The sequence below is a fragment of the Balaenoptera physalus genome (genome assembly GCF_965194825.1).
Source record: "Balaenoptera physalus genome assembly, chromosome: 20".
NCBI lineage: Eukaryota > Metazoa > Chordata > Mammalia > Artiodactyla > Balaenopteridae > Balaenoptera > Balaenoptera physalus.
Window position 1 is genome coordinate 3619335 of NC_138901.1, and position 18330 is coordinate 3637664.

Here is an 18330-nt window from a genome sequence, read left to right on the forward strand (position 1 = left end):
ACTTGCCCAAAGATGACTTCTGGATTATAGAAAAAAATATTTATCTTCTTTCTTTAATAATTATTAGAGATCTTGGAAACGTTTTATCAAGGTGTTTTCTCCTTATCTGTTTTTACAACAGACACCAAATAATGTGCTTTTCCATTGGACAGCAAGTTTGATTTTAAACAAAGATGATTTAGGTAAACTTCAGAGTCTCTGTGAAAATATTTTCAGAATATTAATGAATTCTGATCTCACACATTTTTGAACAATAATACTTTTGTGTTTAAGCCAATTTTATCACCTTTAGAGTAATTGTCAATCCCTATAATAATGAATATTTAAAATTACACACAGGGTTAGACATTTTTACAACTTATGTAATATTATTGACAATGTCTCAATATACATATCGACGTCATTATCCATATATATGAAAGGCATATGCTTGTAGAGGCACAGAGTAATCTATATGATAATTCACAACTTAGTGTTTAGCTTTTTTTTTAAAGTAAATATATCAGTATTCTTTTCCTCTGACAATGATGATACTTATATATGATATGTCAATTACACTTATATTATAGCTTCAAGTATATTAGCTCCAAGTATGGTAAATGAGAGAGGTACGAGTGAACATTGATCATATGACAGATAACTAACAACTTACACACATAAATATATTTTTGCTATTCTCATTTTTTTCTTCTTTGTTGTATTTCAGTTAAATGGCGGACTGAAAAAGAAAAAAATAGATGTGAAACTAGTTTTTCAGACCAAGATTTCATATTATTGAAAAAGCTTTGATTATTTTAGGAAATTTTGCACTGATAAGAGGCGTACAATGACTAAACTTTTAAAGAATTCTTTATAATTAAAATACAAGTGTCATCATAAATACTTACACTTATATTGCAACATTTAAGCATTATGAATAAATCCAAGCTCAGATCTCCTTGTATATTTAATGTGGTAAATACTGTTTGAAAATACTTTATGGAAAAACAGTTAAAAACAATTTATTATAAATTAAAATATTTAGCAGCCATGACGGGATCAAATATGGGGGCTTAAATTATTATTTTGTTCTTTAAATAAAGAAATAAATTGAACTGATCATAATATTTCATGTATTTTGATGTGACAAATGACTTCATGGGATAGAACAGGAAACCAAGCTAATTTCCCATCAATTGCTCTGTCGAAGATTGTCCTACTGTAATATTTTGGTTTGAGGACATTAGGACTTATTTCTAGCAGAATTCTGGAGTAGAACTATTCAGTTCTGACATGGTCATCCATTTCTGTCTCAGGACCTAGGTACTTTTTAATAGATGGGATGAGAGAGAAAGGGCTGTTTTGTCTCTCAAGGAATGGCTAAACCAGATGTTGAAAAGGGAGGAGAGATTTTCAAATTTTGGCTGAAAACACCATCCAACGAATTAAAAGCTGACATCCAATCAGTAACAATACTTCCAGCCAGATAGCTTTGAGCCCTTTTGAGTCTGCCTCTGGTCATTTCTTTCCTCCTCTCTGAGGTGACTTTTCCAGGTCACTTCTTGTTGTATATTTGTGGAGGATTTGTGCTAGAAGCATGCAGACCACCATCTGCCCCTCAGATCAAAGGCATCCGTCTCTGAAGTTCCTCAATGAAACAAGGGTCAATGTTGGGAAATTTATCATTGGAACCCACTCAAAAATAAATCGCAGATTTTAATGACTTTTCATTTTCCAAAGAGTTCAGTCTCCCTTCTAGATAAAAAATTAAAATATAATAATACTGTGGTATTATAATTAGCTTTCCTACAATGTCATATTTTCTATTTGGCTCCTAAGAGAGAAAGAAAATGACATTGCCATATCTCAGAGACATTTTTGAAAAAGGGCTTTCATTCTGACTTAGGAGGTAAACCCTTTTATAAATATTATTTACATGTAAATAGATAAAAGTCTAAGCTGATTGATTTTCAAGATATAAAGATACGTTTTTGAATGAAGTTTGCCTGTTAGGAAGTTAATCAGCCTTTTTTTAACTCCACAATTTAAAAAAAAATATCTTATGCTCAGAAGATTTATATTAAGAGCTGAAAATACCAAAAACAAAGAAACTGAACCCCGCATTTCTGATCTGAGATGGGAATCCATCTGAACTTTCACAGTAATCCAACAGAGGGCAGTGGAATTCCACAGATGAACGTGATTGCGATGCTGAAACCTAGATCCCCAGAATGTAAATCTCTGAAGAGAAATCTGTCTTAACACAGCTACCTCAGGAAAAGGGGAATTATTGCACTTAATTAAAGTGTATTGACACCATATGTGGCCCCTCCTCCCCACGTCTACATTTTGGATTCATTAATGATTAAAAAAAAAAAAATCAGAGACTAGTAAGGGCAATATTCCCACAGAGTCTGCAACTTAACCCCCAAACATTAATCCTATAAAAATTACACTTAAACAAAAAGCTAGTTAGCAAACAAAAGCCTTTCAAATGAGACAATTTGTGTTCATTATGTCTATAACTCGAAGAAATGTCATTGGACTGTTTTTATCAATATTTTTCAATGAGTTTGTATGTTTTTATGTAATATTTAAACAACTTTGAAAAACGGAAAAGATCTAATTATTTTTGCCAGTGAAGTGCGTGTAAAACTGTGAACATTTTACATCACCTAAATAGATATAGAAATAATAATTTTACATGTCTGATTCTCCATATACCTTAAAGTCCTTGATCTTTGAATAAAATACATCCATTATAGTAGAAAATGAAACCTTTTTGTCCTGACTTGAGCATCTATAAAAGAAATTAAACTCTTTGGGAAAACATTATATACCAAAACATCTGATTTTAAGAAGCATTTTAATATTTTCTCCTCTTTATTCCCTTAATTTGCCAGAATTCTTTTGTGTGTGTCTGTGTTTGTGTGTCCTTTTTTATTTGTTTTCAAATTGAGTTTTCACTTAAACTCTTCAAAACACACTTGGAGGCAGAAATATATATATTACTTTCATATTCAATCTGTTCTAGGATTGACACCTCAAATCCGGGTTTTTCTTATGTTCTAATTAAATCTTTTTTCTTCATAATTTTTAAGATTAGAGTATTTTATTTAAAACATCTTTTTCTCATTGTAAAATATAATCATTGATTGCAGAGCATTTAGAAAATATAAATACTGATGTAAAATAAATTTAAAATGACCCTTACTTCTACCTCTCAGATATATACTATGAGTGATAATTTTTTTCCATATATGTGCACATGAACTATATATATAGTTCATGTATGTCAATATATATCTTTCACACATTATCAATATATATTTCACATATAGCATGTGTATATACATATATATACACATGTATACTTAATATTTGTGTGTATATGTATATATACATTATATTTAATAACATTGTGTGTATACATATATATACAAATATATTTAATAACATTGGATTATACCAGTTATAGAATTTTGTAATTTGCCTAACATGCTTTGAAGACTTTCTCAGGTCTTTAGGTTATCAATATATGATTTTTTTGAAGTATTTGACTTTTTGTATTGACGTATAGTTGACTTACAATGTTGTGTTAGTTTCAGGTGTACAGCAAAGTGAGTCAGTTATACATATACATATATCCATTCTTTCTCAGATTCTTTTCCATTATAGGTTATTACAAGATAATTAATATAGTTCCGTGCGCTATACAGTAGGACCTTGTTGAATCACTCTCTGATTTTAAATGGCTATGAACTGGGAACTCCCTGGTGGTCCCATGGTTAGGACTCTGCACTTTCACTGCCGAGGGCCCAGGTTCCATCCCTGGTCAGGGAACTAAGATCCTGCAAGTGGCAGCATGGCCAAAAAAAAAGAAAAAAGAAAAAAGGCTATGAACTATTACATTATGTATATTTACCATAATTCATTTACTTTTTCCTTGTAGATCAGTGATTTATCTGATGCTTTTGTATAGTCCAGGAATTGAAAATTGATTCCAAGTCAAAAGAATTCTATGATATTAATTCCAAGTCTTTGGAGTTGAAAGTTCTGTTGTCTTTTAAATTAGATTCCTCACAAGTCTATCCTCACAAGTCTAAATAAACAGTAACTGCAATCACGGTGCTATGAAAGATAAAGAAGAATATTGACTGTAGGTTTTTAGGGATGAGATAAATGTTTTGATGACTATATTTTAACAACAAGAATAAGGAAAAGTTTGTGCCTCTCACTTTATAAAGCAATATATGTTAAAAACTAAATTTTACAGATGAATGCTTTTGTGTATAATAAAACTCTGTTGATCCTTTTGTTAAGGTAACATAGAACGAATACCATTTTTATCAATATTCAATATTCATGTACCAAAAATATTTTCCGGTATTTTTTTCTGCTACTCTACAAAACTCAAATGATAAACTGGATACTTCATTATATCATTCAGAATCATACTTTTAGTAATTAAATTAAAATGCTAGGTACACAAAACTTAAAAATCTTACAAAGCTGGGAGCAGCTAATATTAAGGAAAAGTCTTCTTGTTTTCCACCTTACCCTACACCCCTTAAATCCTAGTTTCCAAACAGCTGTATGTGGATTCATTTTAACACATTGATATAAAAAACTTTTTCACCGTTTGTAAACTAACTGTATATTTGACACACATACAGAATGAGTACAGAATTCATTTCAAATAGTAGTTGTCCTTACAAACTTTGTAAACACTTAGTGTATCTAGGTATATATCTATATAAATATCTATTTCTATATATTTTATATACCTTGTAGTTTTAAAAGGCCTTTTTATGATTTTTGGAGTAGGTAGAGATATTATGGCATTCATATTCTAACATTATATGAGAGAAAACTTAAAATTGGCCGAAATACTGATACAATATTGGTAAAGTTACTAGACCACTGTCCCATAGCCAGTGGAGAACTGAATCCTGGTTTTTGATGTATACTCAGCTCACTCCACCACCAGATGATATGTTTGTTTAGCCTACTGAAGTCTTTTCATTTGTGTTTCTAAATGATTGCCTAAACTACACTTCATATATAAATACATCATAGATAAGTATAATATACATGCATATATACACACGTATATGTGCATATCTATCTATCTATCTAGAGAGAGAGAAAATACAAAGAGTATATAGAGAGAGCATACAAATGAAAACACCCGACTATATATACATTGAACTATTTTCAGCTCATGATTAGTCTGAGAAAAAATAAATAACAACTTTTAGAATCCTACATTTCTTTACACTCTGGCCTATGGATTTCTTTTTTAAACAAAGAAAACATTTTCAGCCTTAATCATAGCTCTGAGTAAATGAAAGCGTTCCTGCATATTTGAATTTCACAGGTTTTGTATTTCACACTGGGAGTCAGGCTTTCACAGTTTTTTAACTACCTTAAAACCTTGTTAACTTTCAGCTGAAATTGCTGTTTAACAATGTTATGTTCTTGTGGGAATACAGGATCTTTGAGAAAGCAGTTTTGAGGAACTCTAGTCCCAGAGCAAGCTAAATCTAAAACTGGGTAGAAACAGTGCTTGCTGGTAGGAGTAACTTCGGCTTGAAGGGCAATCGACCTGTAGAGACGGACGGTGGGGTGGAACCAAGATGAGCTTTCCCCAAAATAAGAATTAAGTCAGCGTATGAGAACGCTTTACTGATTGACAAGGATAGGGACAAGCTCTCTTGCTGCTGATTGCAGGGTATACCAGATGCTTGGAATGGCCTCATCTGTTTCTGTCCTGTGAGGATGGGGTAGCAACTTATTGGTGACTCCTGGGTAATCAGTGCTCTTCATCTGCTCCCACCTGGTGCTTCTCAGGACAGCAGAGCACGAGAGAGTATGAGTCTGCAATAGAGTTAACCTGCAGCTGGGAGCTAAGTTACAGTGTGGAAGGTATTAATTCTAAATGAAAATGAAAAGCCAAGCTGGGGACCACCTGAAGATTTCAACAGTCAATAGGTAAGGAAAGGGGCTGAGGTTGTTTCTCTCTGAAGTCCACCAAAGGGGAGAACAAGAACAGAGTGAAGACTGGGCAGGAATCAGAACAATTAGGGATCTGTGACGAGGGATTTAGATCCCAAGCATAGAATATGTTAGGCTCTAAGGATGTTGTTTCTAGATTTTTAAAAGAAATGTGCTATGCTCTTTCCCTCAAACCATTTCTCCTAAACCACTGGTTCTCAACCTGGGATGGTTTTACTCCCAAGTGACAGTTGGCAATGTCTGGAGATGTTTTTGGTCGTCACACCTGGGGGAAGGGGTGCTTCTGGCATCTAGTGGGTAGAGACCAAGGATGCTGCAAAACACCCTACAATAAACAGGACGATCCCCTGTATAACACAGAATTATCCAGCCCCAAACGTCACAGTGCCAAAGTTGGGACCCCCTGCTTTAAGCTCACTTTTCAAATCATAAAGACAATGGCTAGTAGTTAATTGCAGAAATTATGTCAAAATGGAACTATGTAGCCTTTGACCAACGTGCTGACCTGACATACAAATTCATAGAACTACGAGAGCATCAAAAGCCGGAAATGATTTAGCCTCGTGAAAAGTCTGAAGCAGACTCATTCTTCCATTTGTTATTTCTGTGTGTTTTTCAGGACTTCATCATTCCCTTTACAAATGTTCCCCTTAAAGAGAAAACTCTAAATAGGGGTCTAGGATGCCAATTTCTCTAAAAATAAATAAAACAAAAGAATAGAGACATTTCAAATTAAGTAAGGGCAAAAAAGAAAAAAAAAACAGCTATAGAAATAAAATGTAAGTGTGCCTGGTAATGTAATATAGTCTTTTTCTTTCCTTTTTTTTTTTTTTTTTTAAGGTGCCTATTGAACTGTAAAAGAAAAAGGCACTTGGTGGGTCAGAGTTGCGCTGAATTCCTCATCAGAGGCTTTCCTCGCCTAGAAAGCTTTGTAGACCCCTATGAAACAGACACAGTGGGGTGTGAAACTGTCAAAGGCAGACAAAAGGCTTCCAAGGGGCCTAGCGTTGCATTAGAAGGCCCTCGTTTTCCATCTCAGAATCGAGTTAGCCTGCGATGAAGTCTGTTTTTTTTCTGAAAGTTGGCAGCTGCTGACCAGTAAAATTTGGTCTTTGCCGGAAGTCTTAGCTACAGCGGGTGGCAAGGGTTAATATTCAACCCACCACCGCATTTTGCACAATCTCCCGGGAGATCTCTCAATGGATTTCCACTGCCACTGGAAATAATGGGTCACAGCTGCAGCAGCCCTGGTAACACTTGATATTCCCATCACAGGCGGGCCAGCGCTTTCAGTGGAAATGAGAAAATCACTAAGTCTGGGCTGTACATTGTGCCCAGGGTCAAAGTTCCACAGTCGCCACCTCAAAGGACCTCTCGGCCCCAACCCCCAGCCCAGGTTGCTTCTGGATGGGATCTTGGATTCATCATCTCCTCATTTTAGGAAAAGTGCACGTGAGCAGGCAGGTAGGAAGGTAAAAGCCCCGTGAAGAGCCCCAGGGAAATGGACATCTCTGGTGGACAGGGGTTTGATTTCTGCTTTTTCACAGAGCAGTTTTCATCTACTTAAAGGGAATCTAGTGGTGTTCTTTCAAAGTTGAGGAATAAGCGGCCAAATGTGTACTGTGATTTAAATGTAGTTAAAATGTTTCTCCATTCCCCGTGCCTCCACATCCCTCTCATCCAACGGTCCTCATCCTAAGAGTCTATCGTAACATATCATTCTCTTGGGATCAAACTTTGAATGGCAGAAATAGCTGGTGAAAATGCCTCCAGAGAAGGATGACAAGTCATTATTTAGAAAAGTCCTGACGCAGGGCACTTGCTAAGATTCGGAGACTATTTGTGTATCTTCCCCACGTTGATCATCTGATAAATCAACATCTACTCAGGCATTCATTCATCGATTCAGTGACTAGTTTATTCAATCCTTCCTTCACCATTCATTCATTCACTAGAGAGACTCTTTTTAAATTTAATTTTTATTTTATGTTGGAGTATAGTTAATGTACAATATTGTGTCAGTTTCAGGGGTACAGCAAAGTGATTCAGTTACATATCTACATATATCAATTCTTTTTTCACATTCTTTTCCCATATAGGTTATTACAGAATATTGAGTAGAGTTCCCAGTGCTATACAGTAGGTCCTTGTTGACTGTCTGTTATCTAGTTTATATATATTAGTGTGTATATGTTAATCCCAAACTCCTAATTTATCCCCCCCCCCACCTTTGGTGACCATAGGTTCATTTTCGAAGTCTGTGAGTCTGTTTCTGTTTTGTAAATAAGTTCATTTGTATCATTTTTTTTTAGATTCCACATATAAGTGATATCATATGATATTTGTCTTTGTCTGTCTGACTTACTTCACTTAGCATGATAATGTCTAGGTCCATCCGTGTTGCTGCAAATGGCATTATTTCATTCTTTTTTAGGGCTAATTAATATTCCACTGGATATACGTATCACATCTTCTTTATCCATTCATCTGTCGATGGACATTGAGGTTGCTTCCATGTCTTGGCTATTGTGAATAGTGCTGCTATGAGCATAAGGGTGCGTGTATCTTCTCGAATTATAGTAGACTCTTGTTGCACGCCAAACTTTTGCTGGGCACAGTGCAAAGTCTATGGCTTAATGTCATTTTTACAGGCACATTCTTTATTCCCTTCAGCCGCTCTGGAGAAGCAACCACTCAGGCTTTCTAGATCCTACAGTGATTTCAAACAAGCCCAGCCGTCACCCCCTGCACCATTGCCTTGCAAACTATAACTATATATATAAAACATAATGTTTTATATTATACTTTGTATGATGTATTTTTCAATGCTACATATTGTGTATCTATATGTACATATATCTTCATGCATGTAGATAAGGGAGCTTTGTGAGACCTCCCCAGGAATCTCACAGTCCTCAGCAATGCTGAAAATTGGCTGGGACAGAATTTTAAAGTATCAGGAAACACTGGGGCTACTCAATGATGTCATGGACGTCCCTTGAGAAAATGTGGTCATTAAGTGAGTTGCATGTGGTGATAAGAAGCCATTAAAATAAACAGAACTTCTATATAATTACTAAATTTCCCAGAAAAACAATTAGAGTGCTTGAGACATTCTGTGTCTGTCTTCCACCGAGTTCAAAGTTTCCGCTCCGCCCATTTTCTGAAAAGTGCTTGTTGAAATTGTGCAGCATAACCAAAAGAGAAAAGAATCAGAGGCCCCTCTGGAGTATTTGACAGCAATTTTTGCTATGTTTAATTTTCTTTTAAACAGTTGGGAGCTCAAATAAAATGGAATAAATGGACATTTTCTATGTGAAAAAACGTGATCGCTTTCAAAGCCCTTTGCATGATGTAAGTTCTGGGTTGTAATGCTAAAACAGCAACTTTGTATTATAATAAGTCATATATATGGGTGTGTTATAGACTATATATACATATTATGTAACAGAGTAGTTTATGTGTGTGTGTATAAACTATCATAACTATTCATTATCTTATTTCTTTCCTTAAAAGCCAAGCTCTTAGCACCTGGAATTCCAGGATTAGAAATAACATTCCCATGAATCCTTATGAAAATGTTGGAATGGTAAACATGAAAGCTTTCCCTGGAGTATATTTTCATGTGAATTAAATATAAAGGGAAAAAGCTGGATAGATTGAATTTGCATCTTTAAGACTAAGATGGGAGTGGCAAAGAGATGGAGGCCTTGAGAAGTTAGGAGGGGATATTTGAAGGCATGTAAGTCAAGGACACAATCCATGGACTTCACAAGTTTGCTCTGGTCCTGCCTTACTGACTGATATTCTATGGGCTCTTTGATTTAAACCCTAATCAACTGTTCCCCTGTGTAAGGGGAAAAAAATGTATCCCTGGATTCTAAGCTAATTTTTTGTAAATTAAATCCTATTCTTCTTTATATATATATATAACTATATCAGAAAAGCTTTATTTTTAAAGTATAATAAAAGATTAAATTACGTCAACTTGAGTTACATAGCAGGGCTCACTCACCTGATGGCTTGGCTATTTTTGCTGTCTCAGAATGACCTCCTTAGGTGAAAACGACTGTCCTCCTGGCCACCCTAAAACACTTAAGCTTCTCTTTCTTTGTCCTCACATAGCATCCTCTTCTTATTGCAATCATGGCATACATTTCCACGTATATTCATTTTTATTTACACTAGTTTTGCCTTTACCTCTAGAGTACATGCTTCTAGAAGACAGGGGTGAGTTTGTCTTTAACCAAGTAGCATCAGGATCCTCTGACTCAGTGCCAACACTGAGTAAAATTTGTAAGATGAAGAAGCAAAAGAATGAATGAATGGGTCATTTGACTATGATTTGTGGAATGCCCAACTAGAAAGATGTACTTACACTTTCCTGGCATATCTGGCATTTAAGAGACATGCTTATAGCACATTATACATCTCTAAGGATACAGAAGATGGAAGACATGACCATTCTCCTAGAATGTCGGGGAGGAATGTCTGGAAAGCTCTCATTTTATAAATAATCTACCAAATTTAAACCTTGTTCAAGTGTTTATAATAGAGAACATGTTTTTAGTGGTTGCCAGAGAGCAATGACTTCTAGCATCTATTAATATTCTGCCAACTTTTGGTTACTAAATTTATCATCAGGGATGAATGTTATTTTCTGCACCATATAGAATTGTCTGTTAGAACTGAAACTAAATTTAGAGAAATAACATACAGAATTATGTGTAGGCTTCACTCGTATGTGTATAAAAATAAATACCGTGTGTGCATGTACTCACGTACTTAATGTGGGCCATTATTTAATGTGGATAGGCCTCTATTATTGATATTTTCACTAACAGAGGGGAGCAGAAGCATAGATAATTTTTAAAAGATCTGTGGTTCTCTTCAGAATGCATTTTTAACCTTTAGATTTTGTAGGTTTGTGTTGTTTTTGAAACCAGCTTTAAACAAAGTGATGAAGTCACCTTGAAGACCTAATTCCAAGTGAAGCTGATCATTTTAAAGATCCCCCCATTCTGCCTCTAAATATCAGAACCTGTTCCATGTTGAGAATAGGGAGCATCTTTTTCCCTTGGGATACTACACAGCATCAATTTATGACTCAAATTCTCCTTAGAATTAGGACATTAAAGGGTCTTGGTTCTACGGGAATGCCTTCACATCTATAGTTAAAATAGGACTAAATGAAGTATAAAGAGATGTTGACAAAATCAGGTCCCAGAGAAGATACAGTAAGTCCCCTACACACGAACCTTCAAGTTGCAAACTTTCAAAGATGCGAACGAGCATGCCATCAACGTCAGGCGTGAGTGAAATTGCAGCTTGCCCTCCATCTCCTGTTGCTGACTATCCTTCAGCTCTACCATCTCCCACCTCCTCTCCCTCCTCCAGTCAGTAACTCTTCTTGCCTCTTCACTCGATGCCAGCCCCTGTATGCCAGCTGTTGTACTGTACTGCTGTACTTTTCAAGGTACTGTACTGTAAGATGAAAAATATTTTATTTTTTGTGTTTGTTTTTTATGTATTATTTGTGTGAAAAGTATTATAAACCCATTACAGTACAGTACTATATAGCCGATTGTGCTAGTTGGGTACCTAGGCTAACTTTGTTGGACTTACAAACAAATTGGCTTACGAACGTGCTCTCAGGACGGAACTCGTATGTAGGGGACTTACTGTACATTACTACGTATTTTCTGTCCCTTGCTAATCTCCTTGGACTGAAAGCAGCTGCAGACCTCCCGTGGGAATGGGCAAGGCTGCCTGGCAGCTGGGGAGCACCTGTTCGGCTGGGCTGGTGTTTGTGGCTGGTGTCCATTCTGATTGGACAGAGCATCTGTTTCCGATTGGCTATTGCCCATGCTCTACCAGTTCTTAAATACTCTCAATATCAACCCCGGGAATAGGTAACCATGCTGTATTCTTGATACTTGTACATTTCATCAGCGTCCTGAAGAAGGTTCCCTGTATCAGAATTTGATTGAATGAAGGTTACGTTTGGCCAGTTCCAATATGGAGGGGAAAAGGATGCAAAGCACTGTGAAATAGACGTCTAAGTTTTAGAATACTTTTAAAGAAAGTAGATAGAATGGCAAACAACACAAATTACTGATTAACAAATTTATGTTAAGTACGTCAGGTAGGCAGTACATCCATTCTATGACTCCTTGGCAAATCAATGCTGTTAATGACTCAGGATCCCAACTGGAGGTTAATATACTTTATTTAATTATGGATTTTCATTTTTACAAAGCATCCTTTTTCTCACAGGTAGTCTAAGTGAAATTACATTCCTATCTGTATTTGCAAAGAATACATGAATGGGGTAAGAATGAAGACTTCTTCCTATTTTCACTTCCTACTCTTGCCTGAAATATAAAATCAGGAAAAACAGGGAGGCATGCAGTTCCAGGATAAGGAGTGGCAATAACCCTGTGTAGAACTGAATCCACCTCTACCCGACATTTGACACTCACTTGAACAAATAAATGAATAATGGCACTTCACAACTATTTTTTTTTTTTAAGTCAGGCTGTGAAGGTACGCTTAGTGGCTAGACACAGCTGGAAATAATTGGGAAACAGAGTATAGTGCAAAAGAGTTTTAAAAAAAAACACATGGTCTCAATGATATTTTCATAGTGCTCCGAGCAATTTTCTACCACTGTCAAATGGTTTCAAGACTCTCCAGCTCAAAATTACCTACAAAACATAAATGCCAAAAAAGGTAAACTGCAATGCATTAGGACAAAACAACCAGTAACCCTGAAGGAAATTCCTTGTCAAAAATGTGAATGAGACACTCGGTGGCACAAACAGCCACTGCCCAAACTTTCATCCAAATTGTCACTGTGCCGCATCCACTGCAGTGAAGAGGGTAAGCAGTGATTCACACACCATGCTGAGAAATGCAATGAGTCACTTGCCTCTGTTTATTTCTGCGGATGCTGGTGGGGAGGAGTTCTCGAACAAGCCGATGAAGGTGTTTCTATAAGTGAATAACTGTCTACTAGGAGAAAACTTGTGTCGCAATATGCAAAGCCTTTATTTCCGGTGACGGTGTGAGTTAATAGACATGTTAGTCAAAGAAAGGCTTATAACATCTTTCCCCATAATATGTCCTATCCTGAACCACCTACCTACCAGCAATTCAGAAGTTAAAAGTTTTACCCCTCATTTGTGTCTCCAGTTTTGCTCATGATTGATAGTGACATGACTTCTATTGAATTATATTCTCTAGGGGCATAATGCCATACATTTCTTCCTTTACATTTTTTTATCATGAAACAGAATGATGTCACGTGATGATGTCATCGATGATACAGCAGTCTTTTCTTTAGCCAGTTAAATATATTAGCAACTACTTATTTAACCTACTGCACGCAAATAACGTTTCTAAGCTCTTTACATGTGAAATTAACTTCCACTTCGTAAAAGTAACTTATTAGCCCCATCTCACAGATAAGAGCATCATGTTTCAGACACACTCAGCAGATGGCCCAAGAGGATACAATTTGTTGTTCTGGAATGGAACTTTTAATTTCCATTTTCTTTTCAAATACATGAGAAATAGACATGTCAGAAAAGAGTAAACCTAGCATAGGAGTTAATTACTTTTCATATTAAGCCACCATAAACTTGCATTGTTGCAAACTCTTGTTCATCTCTGTGAAGGCCAAATACAAAACCCTAACAATTTCCTAAATTAAAGTGTCTTCTTGTTTTGCTATAATTGTAAACAGGATGGAGATTTGGGACTGGATCAAAAATAATGCAATATAAGAGGAGATGATTAAGACGCAAGATACCCAGAAACCACTAGGGGATGTTCAAAACGTGTAAGATGTTGGCAAAGCTTAGCAGTAGCACACATGGATACAGCCAGAAAGCTTTTCTAAAGTTTCTTCCACTACGCAGATGCTAATTGAAGAACATTTTAAGACCTCTTCCTAAGAGCTTATATGCTTCCATGTAATCATAATCTACTTACTTTAGTTTTCAAAGACAGTTAAGAGCAGTTTTACCTCCATGAAAAAGCTAGTTCTCTGTATCCTCAACACTTTGGATAAGGGTGATGTGGTACCAGGAATTGGCAAACTACAGACTCCAGGCCATTTTGATCCTTTTCCTGTTTTTGTAAATAAAGTTTTATTGAAAACCAGCTAGGCTCATTCATTTATGGATTGTCTATGGTGGCTTTCACTCTGCAACAGCAGAGCAAAGTAGATGCAGCAGGGACCATCTGGCCACAAAGCCAAAAATATTTACTGTCTGGTGCTTTACCGAAAAGGTTTGCCAACCCCTGACCTAGATGACTGTGGCATATGTTTTAAAAAAAAAAAAAAAAGAAGAAGAAGAAGAAGGAAAATAAAGACTACTGAGAACTTAGCCTTAGTAGACAAAGGGAGACAGAGTTGAAATTTCATGCTCCTTCCCAGACAGTGCCCTGGTCCCAGTGGCGTGCCATCTGTCATGGTACCATCATGACCATTATTGCAAAGGACACCCATTTAGCCTAATTGCAGTACTGCCACAGACGGAATTTGCAGAAAGAAAAGAAAAGTTGCCAGAGTCTGTTAGTTTGAGATAACATTTTATTGAATCCTCATCCTATTATAGAATTTCAGCTCCCTTACTTCATCTCTGCCCAAACAGTCAAACTCCTTCAATGTTTTTAATAAGAGGCAATTATTTTTATAGGATTTTAAACAAATCTCTGTGGAATTCATATATTTTTCAAAACTGTCATAGATAGTATATTTTAGTACAGAATCAGTGTTGAGTTAGCTATTTCACACAAAAAAAGATGTTAAAATGATTGAAATCATGGGAGAAAAATCACTAGTAGACACATACAAGTGACTCATGTAGGCATCATCTCTTACTATTTAAACTGTGGCACAGAAAGTTTGAATAACATGAGGATTTGGGATGCTTTACCTCTAGCTGTGGATACAAATTAGCATTCTAGGACTTAATGGGGAATTTTGAAGTAAAAATGAAAGGAATGATCCAGAATTCCAGGGACTTACGACCGAATGCCACCAGGTAGCTCAATATTCTGATAATTTAGCTACCAAACAGCTCAGAAAAATTTGGGGGGAATGATAAAATTATATTGGCACCTAATTATATAACCAATTTTGTTATTACATACATTAAAACTTTGTATGGCTCAAATCATATACCTCCAAGTATCAGCGATATAAACATTTGCTATAACATGGCTTGGTCTATTAGAAGGATATTAGACCTGTTTCTAAAGAGAAATTAAAGCAGACCCTGTAACATATTTGTGAAATAATGGGTTGACATACTTAACCTATAATTGCTTTCTGCTATCTAACCACTATCTTTATGTAACTTGGGTACCCCAAGTTTTTTTTTAACAAAAGGACTGTCCTAAAAGGTATTGGAGACATTATATCATTCAGGAAACCAAGCAGAAAATTAAATTAATTTGCTTTTAGTTTGTCTTTTTAAGCTATTAATTTTTTCCTTCACCTATTTAGGCAATAAAACTGCCCAGTCATCAGTAAGACACACAAATACATGTAATCTATATTCTTTAAATGTGGCTTATACTAAATGGGATTGAATAATTCTTTAATTTTTCTGATGATATTAAAATTACCCCATAGAAGACTATAGAAGCACAAAGGTGAATAAATAAAAATATACATTCTGATAAATGCTTGTATTCAAATATGATGCTTCCACTTACTTGTAAATGCTAATTAAATAGTTGGAAGGGGAATGGGATAATATAGAGATTCTGTTAACACTTTTGTGTCTTTGTAGACACACTGGCAAATCAAGCAAAAACATTTGAACCTTTGTCTGAATGAGCATAATTTTAAAATCTGTCCATTTTCCAGAAACTAATATGATGAGTTGTGTGAACCTTTGGTTTGATGTTTCATTGACCACCCAGACCAAAGGCAATTTATACAAATCTTCTGAGATACACCCATCCATTAAAAGGCCACAGAACAAAATGCCAAGTAGCACACCCCACTCAGCGTGGATGCAGTCATGTCCTAGAAATTATTCAATGAATCGTCTATTTCTGGTTTGTGAATGAGCTATTCTGTCTCAGTTGCTCTTACGCTTAAAATAGGAAGAAAATTTCCACACCCTGAATCCAGTTACTGTGCTGTTTATTCCCTCTGCAACTAGATTCCAGTCTCTGCCCTTATCTCTCTTTCTGCACCTGGAGACCGATCTTGCAGTATGGCTGTACTTGAGCTCCTTGGATCTTTAGTTTCAAGTTGGGTTTGGTCAATGGACGGCGCCGACAGGAAAAGAAAGGCAGAAATAGAGAGACAGGCATGTTTCTCTGATCCTTCTCAGCTGGGCTGCAATATTGGTGATATCTATGTCCCTCTACCTATGGCCACAGCTCCTAAGGGGTGACCCCTCTGCTGTGGCTATGGGTCTTACCAGGTGCAGGCAATGCCCTGCTCTTGCTTTGCCCTTTCAGGCTTGGAGATGGGAACCACTGCGAAGCATTGCCCATCCGTGGACATTTCATCATCCTTCAGTGGCTCCTGACACCCTTCCCACACCTCTGTAAATAGATGCTCCCTTTTCTTTCTAGCTTTATTGAGGTATAATTGACAAATAAAGATCGTGTACATCTAAGGTGTACAACATGATGGTTTGATGTATGTATACATTGTGAAATGATTACCACAATCAAGGTATTAACACTTTCATTATCTCATATAGTTATCCATTTTGTGTGTGATAAGACACTTAAGATCTACTGTCTTAGCAAATTTCAAGCATACAGTAGAGTATTATTAACTATAGTCACCATGGCGTACATTCGATCTCTAGAACTTATGCATTTTATAACTGAAAGTTTGGACCTCTGACCATCATCTCCCCACTTCCTTCACTCCACCCCCAAGCCCTTGGCAACCGTGGTTCTACTCTCTGCTTCTGGGACTTTGATGTTTTCAGATCCCACATAAAATTGAGATCATACAGGATTTGTCTTTCTCTGTCTGGTCTGTTTCACTTGGCCTAACCTCCCCCAAGTTAATCTACACTGTCGGAAATGGTACAATTTCCTTATTTTTAAAGGCTGAGTAATATTCCATTGTGTATGTATACCACATTTTCTTTACCCATTATTCATCGATGAACACTTAAATTGTTTCCATGTCTTTGCTATTGTGAATAATGCTGCACTGAACATGGGAGCGCAGGTATCTCTTTGCGGTCCTGATGTCATTTCTTTTGGATACACACCCAGAAGTGGGATTGCTGGGTCATGCGGTAGTGTGTGAAAAAAAGGGACCTTTGCATACAACCGGAGTGAAAAGCGTATCTTTTCTTCTTGTGAGGACCTGCCTAGAAGAGGTATCACCCTCTGACAGTATGTTGCTACAGATTTCCAAATATCCACAAAACTAATTTGCTTTTAACAATGTATCAGTAAAGATTAAATGTAAGATAGATAAATAAAGAGAAGAAATGTTGCAGGTTAATTCAAGTTTTGTTAAAACGGAAACAGTGAGTTCAGTGTGTTGGTGGGGCTACTTTGTATGGCATTATTTGGGGATGGTGAAGGTCCTGTTTCTCAGGATATTTTGAAGTCTTCCACCAAAGATTTGATCTCAATTTCTGATAAATCTATTGAAAAGTGAAAGGCCACAAAAGCCAGTAACAGAACAGTAAAGACAACACCAGCTTTTGCTCTTGATGTGTATAGAGTAACTGAAAGATGTTTTGCTCTCTCAAGATCCATACTCTTGCAAGTCATCAGCATTTTCAGCCTACTGACACTGCTAAAGCTATACTTTGAAATTTAAAACTGAGAAGGAATTTCTTTATTCTAGGCAACATTTTCCTCTTTCTTGAGGCTATTGAAGCCATCATATTAGTGAGTCATGAGCAACTGAGGGCCATTTGGAATTACCTGGAAGAAATGCATTAGTTATTAATCCAGATAACCTCTGTATACTTAGATAAGCCTGTGACCGTATCTATATCTATTTCACATAGGTCAATATTTATATTGATATAACATCCCTGTGTGCATAAATCATGTATTTGTATCTATAAAATGTTATATAGCTAGGGAATGGATTGCTAAATTATTAAGAACAGTAGTATAATAATAAACTTTTTGGTGGAAATGGACCAAATACAATTACATCTGTGTTTTTAGCTTTAGAAGACCCAGGGAGAATCATGCAGTGACATATATCAAAATTGTAAATAACTACAAAGTTTCACATGACAACCATATAAATTGGTTTCACTGAAAACCAGGTTGATCTGTTACTTTTTCTATAAATATATCCCTCCATCTGCA